Source organism: Chiloscyllium plagiosum, unplaced genomic scaffold (assembly GCF_037043375.1).
Source record: "Chiloscyllium plagiosum isolate Xiang-an unplaced genomic scaffold, Cpla_swu_hap1 HiC_scaffold_15, whole genome shotgun sequence".
Lineage (NCBI taxonomy): Eukaryota > Metazoa > Chordata > Chondrichthyes > Orectolobiformes > Hemiscylliidae > Chiloscyllium > Chiloscyllium plagiosum.
Genome location: NW_028270153.1, coordinates 47,534,622 through 47,551,053, shown reverse-complemented (window position 1 = coordinate 47,551,053; position 16,432 = coordinate 47,534,622).

The window sequence follows — 16,432 nt, the reverse complement described above, 5'->3', positions numbered from 1 at the left end:
TTCTATTCCCCACTGCTAGACTCGCCAAAAACTTGCTCCAACAGCTGTATGCCTGAAGTACCACCAGCTCTGACAACCCCCCCACCAGCCCTGACACCCCCCTCTACCACCAGCCCTGACACCCCCCCTCCCACCAGCCCTGACACCCCCTCCTCCCACCAGCCCTGACACCACCCCCTCTCCCACCAGCCCTGACACCACCCCCTCTCCCACCAGCCCTGACACCACCCCCTCTCCCACCAGCCCTGACACCACCCCCTCTCCCACCAGCCCTGTCACCCCCCCCCACCAGCCCTATCACTCTCCCTCTCCCACCAGCCCTGACACCACACCTCCCATCAGCCCTGACATCCCCTCTCCCATCAGCACTGACACGCCCCCTCCCATCAGCCCTGACACCAAACCCTCTCCCACCAGCCCTGACACCACCCCCTCTCCCACCAGCCCTGTCACCTCCCCCCTCCCACCAGCCCTGTCACCCCCCCCCTCCCACCAGCCCTGTCACCCCCCCAACCAGTCCTGTCACACCCCCTACCAGCCCTATCACTCTACCTCTCTCACCAGCCCATCAACTCCCCCCTCCCACCAGCCCTGTCACCCCCCCCTCCAACCAGCCCTGACACCCCCTCCTCCCACCAGCCCTGACACCCCCTCCTCCCACCAGCCCTGACACCCCCTCCTCCCACCAGCCCTGACACCACCCCCTCTCCCACCAGCCCTGTCACCCCCCCCCCAACCAGTCCTGTCACACCCCCTACCAGCCCTATCACTCTACCTCTCTCACCAGCCCTGTCACTCTCCCTCTCCCACCAGCCCTGACACCCCCCTCCCACCAGCCCTGACACCCCCCTCCCATCAGCCCTGACACCCCCCTCCCATCAGCCCTGACCCCCCCTCCCAACAGCCCTGACCCCCCCCTCCCAACAGCCCTGACCCCCCCCTCCCAACAGCCCTGAACCCCCCTTCCAACAGCCCTGACCCCCCCCAACAGCCCTGACAGCGCCCCTCCCATCAGCCCTGACATCCTCCCCCACACCAGCCCTGACACCACCCCTTCCCACTAGCCCTGTCACTCCCCCCTCCCACCAGCCCTGTCACTCCCCCTCTCCTACCAGCCTTGTCACTCCCCTCTCCCACCAGCCCTGACACCTTCCCCCTCTCCCAACAGCCCTGACACCACCCCCCTCTCCCACCAGCCCTGACACCACACCCCTCTCCCACCAGCCCTGACACCACCCCCCTCTCCCACCAGCCCTGACACCACCCCCCTCTCCCACCAGCCCTGACAACCCCCCCCCCACCAGCCCTGACAACCCCCCCCCACCAGCCCTGTCACTCCCTCTCCCACCAGCCCTGAGAACCCCCTCCCATCAGCCCTGACACCCCCCCTCCCAAAAGCCCTGACACCCCCCCCAACAGCCCTGACCCCCCCTCCCAACAGCCCTGACAGCGCCCCTCCCATCAGCCCTGACACCTCCCCCACACCAGCCCTGACACCACCCCTTCCCACTAGCCCTGTCACTCCCCCCTCCCACCAGCGCTGTCACTCCCCCCTCCCACCAGCCCTGTCACTCCCCCTCTCCTACCAGCCCTGTCACTCCCCTCTCCCACCAGCCCTGACACCACCCCCCTCTCCCACCAGCCCTGACACCACCCCCCTCTCCCACCAGCCCTGACACCACCACCCTCTCCCACAAGCCCTGACAACCCCCCCCACCAGCCCTGTCACTCCCCTCTCCCACCAGTCCTGACACTCCCCCCTCCCAACAGCCCTGACACTCCCCCCTCCCACCAACCCTGACACTCCCCCCCCCACCAGCCCTGTCACTCCCCTTTCCCACCAGCCCTGTCACTCCCCTCTCCCACCAGCCCTGTCACTCCCCCTCTCCCACCAGCCCTGTCACTCCCCTCTCCCACCAGCCCTAACACTCCCCTCTCCCACCAGCCCTGACACTCCCCTCTCCCACCAGCCCTGACACTCCCCTCTCCCACCAGCCGTGACACTCCCCCCTCCCAGCAGCCCTGACACTCCCCCCTCCCAGTAGCCCTGACACTCCCCCCTCCCAGTAGCCCTGACACCCCCCCACCAGCCCTGTCACTTCCCCCACCAGCCCTGTCACCTCCCCGACCAGCCCTGTCAATCCCCTCTCCCACCATCCCTGTCACTCCCCTCTCCCACCAGCCATGTCACTCCCCTCTCCCACCAGCCCTGTCACTCCCCCTCTCCCACCAGCCCTGTCACTCCCCTCTCCCACTAGCCCTGACACTCCCCACTCCCACCAGCCCTGACACTCCCCACTCCCACCAGCCCTGACACTCCCCCCTCCCAGTAGCCCTGACACCCCCCCCACCAGCCCTGTCACCTCCCCCACCAGCCCTGTCACCTCCCCTCTGCCACCAGCCCTGTCACCATCCCCCTCTCCCACCAGCCCTGTCACTCCCCTCTCCCAGCAGCCCTGACATGACTACCACTCCCACCAGCCCTGACACTCCCCCTTCCCACCAGCCCTGACACTCCCCCCTCCCAGCAGCCCTGACACTCCCTTCTCCCACCATCCCTGACACTCCCCTCTCCCACCAGCCCTGTCACTCCCCTCTCTCACCAACCCTGTCACTCCCCTCTCCCACCAGCCCTAACATCCCCCTCCCACCTTGTCACCCCCCTCCCACCAGCCCTGTCACTCCCCCCTCCCAGCAGCCCTGTCACTGCCCCCACCCACCAGCCCTGTCACTGCCCCTTCCCACCAGCCCTGTCACTGCCCCTTCCCACCAGCCCTGTCACTCCCCTCTCCCACCAGCCCTGACATTCCCCCCACCATCCCTGTCACTCCCCTCTCCCACCAGCCCTGTCACTCCCCTCACCAGCCCTGTCACCCCCCTCTCCCAGCAGCCTTGAAACCACCCCCCTCTCCCACCAGCCCTGTCACTCCTCTCTCCAACTAGCCCTGTCACTCCCCCCTCCCAGCAGCCCTGACACTCCCCCCTCCCAGCAGCCCTGACACCTCCCCACCAGCCCTGTCACCTCCCCCACCAGCCCTGTCAATCCCCTCTCCCACCAGCCCTGTCACTCCCCTCTCCCAGCAGCCCTAACACCACTCCCCTCACCCACCAGCCCTGACACTCCCCCTTCCCACCAGCCCTGACACTTCCCCCCTCCCGCAGCCCTGACACTCCCCCTCCCAGCAGCCCTGACACCTCCCCACCAGCCCTGTCACCTCCCCCAGCAGCCCTGTCAATCCCCTCTCCCACCAGCCCTGTCAATCCCCTCTCCCACCAGCCCTGACACTCCCCTCTCCCACCAGCCCTGACACTCCCCTCTCCCACCAGCCCTGTCACTCCCCTCTCCCACCAGCCCTGTCACTCCCCTCTCCCACCAGCCCTGACACTCCCCCCTCCCACCAGCCCTGACACTCCCCCTCCCACCAGCCCAGATCCCCCCCCCACCAGCCTGGACAACCCCCCTCTCCCACCAGTTCTGTCACTCCCCTCTCCCACCAGCCCGGACACTCCCCTCTCCCACCAGCCCTGTCACTCCCCTCTCCCACCCGCTCTGACACCCCGTTTTCCCACCAGCCCGGACACCGTCTCCATTCTCCTGACCACTTTCTCTTATATCTCCTCCTCTGTCACTGCTAGCCCTGGCACCAATCCTTCCACACCTCAACAAAACCCAACATACTGAGGACCGATCCCCAACCTAACCTAAAGACGCCATCACTTACCCTGCACCTTGCCTACCTGGCATGCCACTGACATGGCTGGTCACCCTATCCATCTGTCACCTGACCCCACACTTACATTGCATACCGTTCCTTTCACAGGTGCTGTCAGAGTGTCTGGTTGTGCTGCTGAACATTTAAATCACTGAACACAGTAAATAACTGTAGCAAAAATGGGACAATATTTGACTTCTGTCAATGATCCTGCCCGAGGAGGAATTGTGTTGATTTTAGGTAGACTCCACTTTTCTGAAGAAGCAGGAATCCAAATTCCCAGTTAGCATGCTGTTCTAACAGAAGAAAGGAGGAGTAGCATGACAAATTGAATGTGATAGCCAATCCTCAGGCTATCCAGGCCATTGCTCCAACATCATCCTTTGAGTTCCAAAATATGAACAAAAATATTTCATTACTTCATAGTATTGGTAGTTTGTCATGTAAATATTTGCTAATTAATACTTGTGTTTTTATCAGACGTATTCATGGTAATAATGCTCAAATGTTATAAATGTCATTATCCAACTACACTGAATGTTTGTTTAACTGTATTGCTGTTTGAAAATGCTTTCGGAGTGGAATCTTGTTGTGGTGTCCTGTCTCCTACCTGCTGCAGAGTCAGTGAGAGATCTGTGCAGCCTCTGTTTGGGGTCACCTGGTGAATCATTCGCTAAATGGGAAGTGCGAGCTCAATCAGAGGCGAACTCTCGCTCTTGCGCTCTGCAGTGCCACTAGGAGGCAGTGGCTGCTGCCAAAGGTCAACCACCTCTCCTTGGTGTCCCAGAGCTCCAGAATCCCAAAGCTCCTATGCCATGTTTGGGGTTGGTTTCATGAGGTGGGTTATGGAGTGTGGGAGGTAGATTTGGTCATCAGCATGGACAGGGGATTATCTCTCACAGGAGCGTTGCCTTCCTAATATCCAGTTCCTCAACTGGGCACTGATTGTCTTTGAATAAGGACTTACTCCCCTAACCTGTCAATCTGACAAGGAACCCAAAGAGATTAACTTGATGCCCACATGGCAACATGTCGACATAGCCACATTGGATTAATTCAATGTGATGGGTCTTTAGTGATCGTTAATTAGCTTCTTAAAGGGTCTCAATTATTTACTGGTTATGAGGGTTAACCATTGACTTTGACATCCATAACATAATTCTGGAGGAGCCAGGAGGCAGCAGAGTTCAGGTACATCATCCAACGTGATTAAACGCATTCAACCTTGTTACATGCAAGAGCAGACGATTCTACTTATGTTAAAAATTTGTAGGTGCCAGTTTAGATGATGCAGTGGTAAGAATTGGTGCAAGAAGACTGGTATAGTATCTACATCATAAAATCTGGGCAGGAATGTAAACAAAAATGTTTGAGGTTATTTCACGTATTTCCCAACTAATGCCTTATAGCTATGTTGTTAGAATGCAGTGACAGTGATCTATCTTGCAAAATATTAATTCCCTACAGACTAAGTTTGCACTTAAACAAAACGTTACTATTGCTTGTCGAAAATCACCTAATGAGCATATCCTTCTGAGTAAGGCAAAAGGTTGAACTAAAATAATAGAACCTTCAATGAAATTTAAAAGCAGAATTTGTGCACAGAAGTAAGTACTTTTAAAAATAATGAAACTTTTAGTGTTTTGAAGCTATGATAAAAATCCCACAGTTTTGATTTACCCATTATGCTGGCCAACTATGTTGTATTTTGTTTTAATTCCTGTTGATAAGTTACTTGCATTCATGTGAAGGAAGCATTCTATTAGAAGCATTTTATTCTATTGCACAGGGAACACAATTCCAATGAAATATGGATTGACCCATAAACATGGTTAATATGGTTTAAATTCCATTCACAAACCAAGTGTCATAAACCTGTGGATTCATTGATTTAGCAAGCAAAATAGTAAGTTGCCTTTAGTACGTTGATTGATTTAAAAGGAGTGGACTGTATTGCCATGATAAAATGGGAACTATGTTAAACATACAGACAAATTCTCAACTTGGAAAGGAATGTAAACTTAAAAAAAGGTATATCAGCAATACAAAACCAAATTGTCTGCAGACTACAGCAGAGAATTTTTCAATAATGCAATTGAATAAAAATTAGGATATTTACACCAGCCAGACTCAAGAAGACGGGTAAATAATTAACACAAATTCTAGCCGCAACAATGTGATTCCTGATTCTTAAACAATGTCGTTATCAAATTAGCAGAGCAGATATATTTTGAAATCAAATCATAGATTAAATAACTACAAATTTGTAAAAGATGAATTAGATAAATTGTGCAAATATGTCACAAATATGCAAATAATAGGGGACAAAAACAGTTTTTAAATATGGCTAGGTATAACTGCATTATTGAAGTTCATTAGTTTAATGACTCAGCTGGCTGGGATCTTGTTCAATGTTTGTGGGTTTACACTCCTCCTGTACAGATAATGTAAACTGATACTTTAATGCAGTATTGATGGAGTGCTGAAATTCTTAAATCACTGTCTTTTTAGTGAGATGTTAAAACTGTCTTCCTAGTACAATGTCTCATTTGAACAAAAAGGATGGAACGTTTTAATAGCTGCACAAACTTCCTTGACTAACTGCACCAATAAAATATGATCTTATCATTTATTCATTTATCATTTGTGTGACATTGTTTGCACATTGACTGTTGTGTTTGCCTACGTAAGAGTGACCACAGTCCAATAATCATTCTATCATTTGAAAAGCATTTTGAGTCATTCTGATCATATGAAATATTTTCATTCTTATCCTTTTTTCACAGAATTGTTTATAAATGCCTCCTGCACATAATGCTAAAGTAACCCTTTTTAAGAAAGATATCCACTTCAGTGAAATGGTTATCTGAATTAAAGCAGATATTTAACTTCAATAATTTATTTTTTTTAAATAAGCGTTTAGTGCTTCAAAAGGGTAGCGCTGTGAAACACTCTCCACCTGAGTTACCTGTCTTTCGTGACTGAGGCTTTAAAACAACTTGGAAAGCCTATGCTTCACTTACTTTGTTGTGCTCTGCTTTATAAGACTTCCTTTTATCCTGTGGCTGATTTCGCTGACAACTGAATGTTGACACTTTGCTGAAGATGATCTAGAATTGGCCAATAGATTTGCGAGATTATTCTTAAAAACTTCTCCCTCTCTGGCTTTCATTCTTCCCATGTAGGAAAATATGGTGTTTTCTACTGATGATCTAAGAAATTCATATTTGCGCAAATTTTGGTGCATTGATTTAGTTTTACCAGCTTTCTGGTAAAGGAATGAGGGGAAGATGATCCACAAAATAATGCAAGATGGAAGGGGAGGGTGTGGTGATATGCCCATTGATTTCCTGCTACTATGCTATCTTGGCTGTGGTGGTGGAAGGCCCACACACTCAGAGGGTAATTGAGCAACTTAATTGGCTAATTAAGGACCACCTCCCACTATTGCTGGTATTTTTATCAACAGTGGGGCACCATTTGCCATGAAGGGAGAACCACCAGTCAAATCTTCATCAAATCAACACTGTATTGGATTAGTGTAGACGTCCTCCCATTCTGAGACTCTTTGATCCTTGGAGCTCCTGAGTGGCCACGGTACCATCTGCTCTTACAAACATCCATCTTCCTTCATTTTACGCTGAAGCCTGTAAACTCAGGGCAGACTATGAACAGATGGAGTGGGGCAGTGAATGTAAATTATGACCCCTCCTTGATTCGATGTATTAGTTGTTCAGTTTCCACACTTGCCCTCTACTTCTGGGATTTTGACTCCTTGCATGTGTACTCCTGGATAGTAAATTTCAGCAAAGACAAGCAGGAGGCTGGAAGAACACAGCAAGCCAGGCAGCATCAGGAGTTGGAGAAATCAATGTTTTGGGTGTAATCTTTCTTCAGGACCAAAATCTTGACTTCTCCACTTCCTGTAGGAGAGTGAAGCAGCTAAAACATCATCCATTTCTCGACTGACATCTATATACATGCACTTTTGCAAAGGGCCACTGGAGAGCGATGGTGAGAGCAACAATAGACACATTTTCTTTGCTGCAGGAGAGGTGCTAGATGAGAGCAGCAAAGACCTTTTTTTTCCCATATTGTACGAAGCCTATGCTGGTGACAGCAGCTTCAGATATATAAGGCTTGCCTGGCCACCAGTAATTGGAAAGTAAATTTGTTACGATTCATGAAAACCAACAGCTGGAATAATATGTGTTGCCCTTTTGAATGTTGATGGACTCAAGTGGATCTGAGTGCAATATAAAAATTGCAACAACAAAGCCTGTGTGTGGAACCTCCCTGATCCACATAGCATGGCTAGTCACCAGGTCTAGTCTTTTAGCAATTGAGAGGGTGAATAACCTATTTTCTTTAAGGGCAGATATACCTGAAAAATAAAAAAAGCCAGTTTGATTCGCCCTTACCTTGAATGACTAATAACCAGGAAACAAGCATAATGTGTCTTTAGTCAGTTCTACCTGCTGTGACTTGTATGGTAGGTTCTGAGTATTGTCTTCTTTTCAATGTACATATGTTCTTTAAGGAATATAATTCCTTTAATTACAGGAAATGAACACCACACATACTGCTGTTACATCTGCATTCCAATTGTGGTGCCGAGGTTTTGATATGAAGCCTTGTTTATAGGGAGTGAGTGCATGCAGGTGCTCATAATAGAGCTGGTACTAATCCAGCCAACTCCATGTGAAATAGTTCAAGCATCTGGCATATTTCTCACCCTTCAAACACAGCTCTTCAGAACATCAATCTTTTTTTCTTTCTTTTTTTATAAAGGATTTTTCTCCTTTTTTAACCCACCCCCAAATCCAAATGCTTTAAAGCCACACAAAAAGACTGTATTCAGGATGAGCAGTGGAGCATGTGTGCTGTGCCTGATGTCCCCCATGCAGCAGTAGTTTCTCTTTCCCTATTTGCGATCCAATTCACAGTTGTTTTAATGTATTCTCCTCTCTGACACAAATTCAGCATATGTACTTTGGACAAGTCACATCCCCTTATAGGGCAACATATTGGAATCGAGGCAAAGTTAATCTCAATTTAGAATGAAGCAAAACAATAATTTCTAGACTTTAAGAAAAAAGACACTAACCCAATCAATAGCTTTAATGCTTGTCATAAGAAAGCATAGGGCTTCCTAATTGCTTATCCAGTGTATTCAGTCTTGGTCATACAGACAAGCAAGATCCTCATTTCATTATGTAGTTTGTGCTGAGATGCTGATCTCAGTGATGGCAAATGATCTTCATGCCTAAACACCATAGAGGAGAAAATTGGCCAGGTTTCTTTTTGCTCATCAATAGCCAATGACTCTTGTTGAATATGGCCATATATGGCCATTGGATAATTGGACTTGATTCTGGCTCACCCTGCCACCACATGCCCTTTCCCCTTCCCAAAGCAAGCATGGAAATTTTGCCCATTCAACTAACATCACTAAAATTTCTTAATTTCTGTTTTAGCTTGTTATTGCACATATTGGCACTCACATCTCATAAATTACTAGAGTGAATGCACTCAGTAAAGTGTATTGTTGGCTGTAGAGTGCTATGCCCATCCTCAGGTTATGAAGTGCACTGTATAAATTTATTTCTTTCTCTCTTGTTCTCCTTTTCTGGTGCACAGTTGGAGAATTGCATTGTCCAAGCTGGAACTGCAGCTGAGATCAGTTGATTCTATATATCTCCGAGTTTATGCCGTGGAATTAAAAATAAATTTAGATTCAATGCAAGTACTCAGATGACTGTTAACTGAAAGAAGAATGAAGAAAAGACTGGGACCTTTCAATGACTGACCAGTTCTAATATAAGGATACAGGGTAAGTCATTTAGGACTGACATGAGGAGAAATTTCTTCACCTGGAAAGTGGTGAACCTGTGGAATTTGCTCCTATAGAAAGCATACAAGGCCAATACATTGTATGATTTCAAGAAGGAGTTGGATAGAGCAGTTGGGGCTAAAGAGATCAAAAGATATGGGGGGAAAGCAGAACATGCTATTGAGTTCGATGATCAGCCATGATCATAATGAAAGGTGGATCAGGTCTGGAGTGCTGAATGGACTACTCGTTCTTATTTTCTATGTTTCTACGACAACGACCTAGGGAAATAAGCAAGTTTCTTGTGAATTACATTCACTGAGAATACTACCTCAGCAAGACACTCAAAATAATAAGTTAGACACATTTTGATGTAAATCTAAACAAAATTCCAACAAACATTTTTTAAAAATGTTGTCTTTTATTTGTATATTGAAATATTATCGTTGATAATAATTGTATGATTTTCAATTAAAGTACAGATTGGCCATTTGGTTCTGCTTTTATCTCCTGACCTCTGCTAAAATGTGTGTGTGTATGCAGGATCATTCAGTAAGTAGATAATCAGGGTCTAACCAACCATTATAACATTACAGCCAACCTTAACATCTACATGTGCACATACACATAGTTGCAACCATCTCTGCAAACACACACAAATATACAAATACGAACACACGCAGTTAAGGAGTGGTCACTGAGGATAGTCAAAATGAAAAAATCTATATCAGTTTTCTCATTTCCAGCTCAGGTAATTGTTTTGTAATGACCTACTTACCTTAGTTGAAATTAATTTGATTTACATAGAGCAGCATTTGAACTTGGAATCATTTTGGTCTCTGCAGTTTAACAATGTATGGTAGGGTGAGTTATGGATAGAGGGTGAGTTACGGATAGAGGTTTGAGACATTTCAGTCAATGTAAGTAATATTCTGTACTCTCTGTCACTCCCAAAACATAAAATAAATGTACCCTTTTATCCATATTTTATCTTGTACAATATTGATAATTCTTATTCCATCATTGCCTAATATTATATTACTGTTCAGGCTAAGTATCAGTATGATGTCATTAATCTTAGAATTTGCCAAACCAATGGATTAGAGCACAAAGCTAGCTATAGAAATGTGCTGGGACCTTTGGTACTCTGGGGCAGATTTTGAGTTTGTTTGATAGTGTAATATTGGTGAGAGTAATTTGGCGAACCATTCCTAATCTTTATTACCATTGACCTCTATGGAATTAAAAATCAGGTGAAATGTAAAATCAACTGTTGATTTGCTGTTGTTATTTCATAGTATTTCACAAAGTTAAAATCTAATCTCTTTGTGTTACTAGTGTAGCACATTCTGTTATAATGCAAATTTATTTTGTGCTCCAATGTTGAAAATACTTTTGGAATGCAACTTCTATCATTAAAACTAGAAAGTTATGGAGAATTCTTTTCCTCAATAACATGAGAGAACCATCCACATCTTGTAAAGAATACAAAGGTCTTTCAGCATTCAAAAGGTTAGTGGCTGCTTAATTCATGAGTACATACCACATTGCTTGATCTGCTTGTGGTCTCATTAGCAGCTTCCTATTTAATCTGGATGCAGATCCAATTCAATTAAATGACAAAGCTTTTGTGTGTGGAATCTGAGAAAACCAGCTGTTTACGTTTGATGGGATTATTTTGTTCATTATTATTTGAGCAATGTTAGTTTATCATTTTGGTAGCGTGATTGAAAATTAATACAACTTAACTCAATGTTTTCTTCCCGAAATGCTCTATCGATAGTATTTGATGTGCAAAAATAATGAAGGCAATTGGCAAGAACAGTTTCACTGTCAATAAAAACAGATATGGATTCATCTATTTTAAAATTTGCTTTTCTTTCCTTGGTGTCTTGTCAATTCTTCTTGATTAGAGGTATTACTGATGGATAGATACAGTTGCCACAATTTACCAGCTACTTTCTTTTAAATTGCCAGCAAACCACAAATGGAGCAATTTTACACCACCAAATAGTTCCTGACAATGCTCGTCTCTAAATTTAAAAATGAGGATCCTATCTATATAAACTGTCTTGCAAGTGCAAGTTCCTTTCTCTTATCCCTCAAGAGAAAAATGAAAGAAAATGCAATAACTTTTGGAGTTCAGCAGGACATTTCTAAATATCTGTCTTTGTGCATTTGTGACATCAGTAACACTATCAAGCAGTGGTTTGGGATTTGAAAGGCTGAGAACTGAAATAAAAAGATTTAATTCATACTTGTACTGTACACTTGTAATTAACTTTTACGTTTTAAAAACTCATTTTAGGATCATATACATTATGTTTTTAAAAATAATTATAATTGAATATCCTATTTTTACTAAAGGAATAAATTAACTCAACATACACAACAAAGAAAGGTATTTTATTGAGCATACAAGAGCAGGAAATGACATTCAGGGTGGCTTAATGAGGCTGAGTGTGGAATCTCAATGCCCCCTGGTGTGTTGAGATACAGAGATAAAATCAGCTGGACGTTGTGAGCCTGTGCAACTGCCCTCACGTGGGCCTCAGGCAGGTTCATACATTAAATAATACATTTGAATGGCATGAATACCCATTACAGTAAAACATTCTAAAATTATGTCCCACCTGGAAGATAAAATCAGTGTAACTCTTGTGATATCTGGTTCACGATTGTTTAAAGATGCAGTGTTCCTGTCAAGAAGAAGAGACCAGGGGATCAGGAGAATAACAGTTTGCATTGAGGCTCTAGACCATCAAGGTTTAGTAGAGGCAGGATACAGGGTGCGCGTGGAGTGAAAGTTTTTCTTGGAGGAGTGAAGTGGTAAATGCCTAGCATCATGGTTTTTGTGGGCAGACAGCCAAATTATGCCATTGGGGAATGAATTCTAGGATTTTAACCCAGCGACAGCGAAGGAATGGTGACATATTTCCAAGTCAGGATGGTGAGTGGCTTAGAGGAGAATTTGCAGTGGATGGTGTTCCAATATATTTGCTGCCCTTGTCCTTCTAGATGAAAATTGTCATGGGTTTAGAAGGTGCTATTTGAGGATCTTTGGTGAATTTCTGCAGTGCCTCTTGTAGATAGTACACACTGCTGCTACTGAGCATAGGTGGATGTGAATGCTTGTGGATGTGGCATCAATCAGGCAGACTGCTTTGTCTTGGATGGTGTCAAGCTTCTTGAGTGTTTATTGAGTTACATCCATTCAGGCAACTGTGGAGTATTCCATCACACTCTTGACTTGTTCCTTCTAGATGACAATGGCTCTGGGGAGTCAGGAAGTGAGCTACTCACCGCAGTACTCCTAGCATCTGACCTGCTCTTGCAGCCACTGTTTTTATGTGACAAGTCCAGTTGAGTTAATGATAAGCCCAATGATGTTGATAGTGGGGGACACAGCGATGGTAATACTATTGAATGTCTAGGGGAAGTAGTTAGATCGTCTTATTGGTGATGGTCATAGCCTGGCATTTGTGAGGTGCAAGGTAAAAACAATGACTGCAGATACTGGAAACCAGATTCTGGATTAGAGTGGTGCTGGAAAAGCGCAGCAGTTCAGGCAGCATCCGAGGAGCAGGAAAATCGACGTTTCGGGCAAAAGCCCTTCATCACGAATACAAGCAGAGTGCCTGAAGAGTGGAGAGACAAATGAGAGGAGGGTGGGGGTGGGGAGAAAGTAGCATAGAGTACAATAGGTGAGTGGGGGTGGGGATGGAGGTGATAGGTTGGGGAGGAGAGTGGGGGAAGGTAGCAAAGAGTACAATAGGTGGATGGGGGTGGGATGAAGGTGATAGGTGAGAGAGGAGGGTGGAGTGGATAGGTGGAAAGGAAGATAGGCAGGTAGGGCACGTCATGGGGACAGTACTGAGCTGGAAGTTTGGAATTGGGGTGAGGTGGGGGAAGGGGAAATGAGGAAACTGGTGAAGTCTACATTGATGCCCTGGGGTTGAAGTGTTCCGAGACGGAAGATGAGGCATTCTTCCTCCCGGCGTCGGGTGGTGAGGGAGCGGCAGTGAAGGAGGCCCAGGACCTCCATGTCCTCGGCTGAGTGGGAGGGGGAGTTGAATGTTGAGCCACAGGGCAGTGTGGTTGATTGGTGCGGGTATCCTAGAGATGTTTCCTAAAGCGCTCTGCTTTAGGGACGCCCCCCTCAACAACCCACCCTTCCGTCCTGGCACCTTCCCCAGGAATTGCAAAACCTGCGCCCACACCTCCTCCCTCACCTCCATCCAAGGCCCTAAAGGAGCCTTCCACATCCATCAAAGTTTTACCAGCACATCCACCAAAATCATTTATGTATCCGTTGCTCCTGATGCGATCTCCTCTACATTGGGGAGACTGGGCGCCTCCTAGCAGAGCACTTTAGGGAACATCTCTGGGACATCCACACCAATCAACCACACCGCCCTGTGGCCCGACATTTCAACTCCCCCTCCCACTCAGCCGAGGACATGGCGGTCCTGGGCCTCCTTCACCGCCGCTCCCTCACAACCCGACGCCTCGAGGAAGAACGCCTCATCTTCCGCCTCGGACCACTTCAACCCCAGGGCATCAATGTGGATTTCAACAGTTTCCTCATTTCCCCTACCCCCACCTCACCCCAGTCCCAAACTTCCAGCTCAGCACTGTCCCCATGACTTGTCCTACCTGCCTATCTTCTTTTCCATCTATCCACTCCACCCTCCTCCCTGACCTATCACCTTCATCTCCTCCCCCACTCACCTATTGTACTCTATGCTATTTTCTCCCTACCCCCACCCTCCTCTCATTTATCTCTCCACCCTTCAGGCACTCTGCCTGTATTCGTGATGAAGGGCTTTTGCCCGAAATGTCGATTTTCCTGCTCCGCGGATGCTGCCTGAACTGCTGTGCTTTTCCAGCACCACTCTAATCCAGAATTTGTGAGGTGCAAATGTTACCTGCCATTTGTTAGCCCAGTCATGGATATTATCCAGGTGCTGATGCATTTGAACACAGACTGCTTCAGTATCTGAGGAATCGCAAACAATGCTGAACAATATGCAATCATCAACAAACCTCTGACCTTATGACGGTGAAAAGTCATTGTTGAAACAGTTGAATTTGGTTGGGCCGAGGACACTACCCTGAGGGACTCCTGGACATGAGATGACTGATCTTCAACACTGACAACCATCTTCCTATCTGCCAAGTATGACTCTAACCAGTGGATAATTTGCCCCCGGTACCCATTGAATCCAGTTTCACTTGGACTCCTTGATGTCACGCTCGGTCAAATGTCGTTTTAATGTCAAGGGCTGTCACTCTCACCTCTAGAATTCGGAGGCCTTTGAATTTACATAGATCATTTGAGTTATTTGCTCAAAAGTGACATCAGACAATATTCCTTGTAATGCACAGAAGAGGGTCAGCTGAGTCTGCATGCTCAGCCATGTCCAACAGAGTAGTGAGTGCAACATTGTTCACTAACGTGGACATGCAATAATGTGAACAAAATAACACAACATTGTTTCCTCCACAAGAAAGGAGATGTCCCTAACTCTCCTGTAACTGTCAATACTAATTGTGAGGTGTACCAGTTCATTTAAGTCTTTGAATGAACTAGTGTCAATAAATAACAATGATACCAATATGTAGTAAGTAAAGCAAATGTAATGTAAAGTATTTACAAAATGTTAATTACAAAGGAGTTGTATAATAAAGTTTTGGCTGTGCTGCAGAGGCACCTTATTGACCTGGAAACGATGTTGCAGCCCACTTGTAGTTGCAACATTGTCAACTGATACTGTTTTTCAACACTGAAAGCTGCCTTGACCAAATATTTCCCCCGCATGCCACCAGCACTTGAAATTTTAAATGTAATTTTGTGGGAAATGGATAAAATTAAGAGAGTGGATGATTTTTCTGGTCACAGTTTTGGGAATAACACACTTTTGTCAAACCCCCCACCTCAAAACCTTTCATTAGGGAGACACAGAAGTAATCTTTGCTTTTTATTGGAAACCAATAACAGTATGGATGAGTTCAAAAGAAATGCTTGTGAGTAAATATGATTGATATGAGTTTTTGTTGAAACCAGTTCGATCAACAATACCCAGTTTGCAGATAGGGTTTGTTAGCTATGTAGATAGATCTCCGATGTAAGCAATGAGGTCACTATGGCCTCAGTTGTCACGTGTTAGTGCTTTCAGTAAGAAGTTGGAGCCTGTACTGCTCAGAGCCTCCAGTCCTCTAGACTACCGTCTTGTGCAATACAATAATAAACATAGATTAACAATTACTAAGTCGGGTTTCAGCTTGTGTCATACTCAATGAACCCACACAAGAGCAATGCTCTGCAACATGCAGAATTGACTTGGAGCAGAAAATATCCTATACTTCTACGCAGAATATTCTGTTGTTTAAAAATGGCAAAAGTTAGTTCAGTTGTTTCTAAGTTTACTTTGTTTAAAGAGACTTATGAAGTATATGCTGATTTTTAATGTAATTTAATATATAATTTGGTAGTCAATTGCAATATATTTAAACCATTGCATGGGTTAATTTTGATTTCTACAGTGAATGGTATTAGGTAAGAAAAAGGCTAGTCGGTGATCACCAAATTCCACTACACAATAATGAATTAGCAACTTGTTTTACATCTCTCTCAATTTTTCTTGCTTTTAAAGATAATGAAAAAATACATTTCAGGAGAGATGGAAAAGGGGCTTCCAACTTAATGTCACTCATCTTACAGTAAGTTGGAAAGGTTGACTAATTAAGTCCTAATGTCAAATTCTAAATAATTATGGAAGTTTCAAACACTGATGCATTTAAAGCTGATGGCATTATATAGGACAAGATACTTTTGCAAATAGAGATTTGGTACTGTGGAAATGGTTCATATCTACACAAAGGG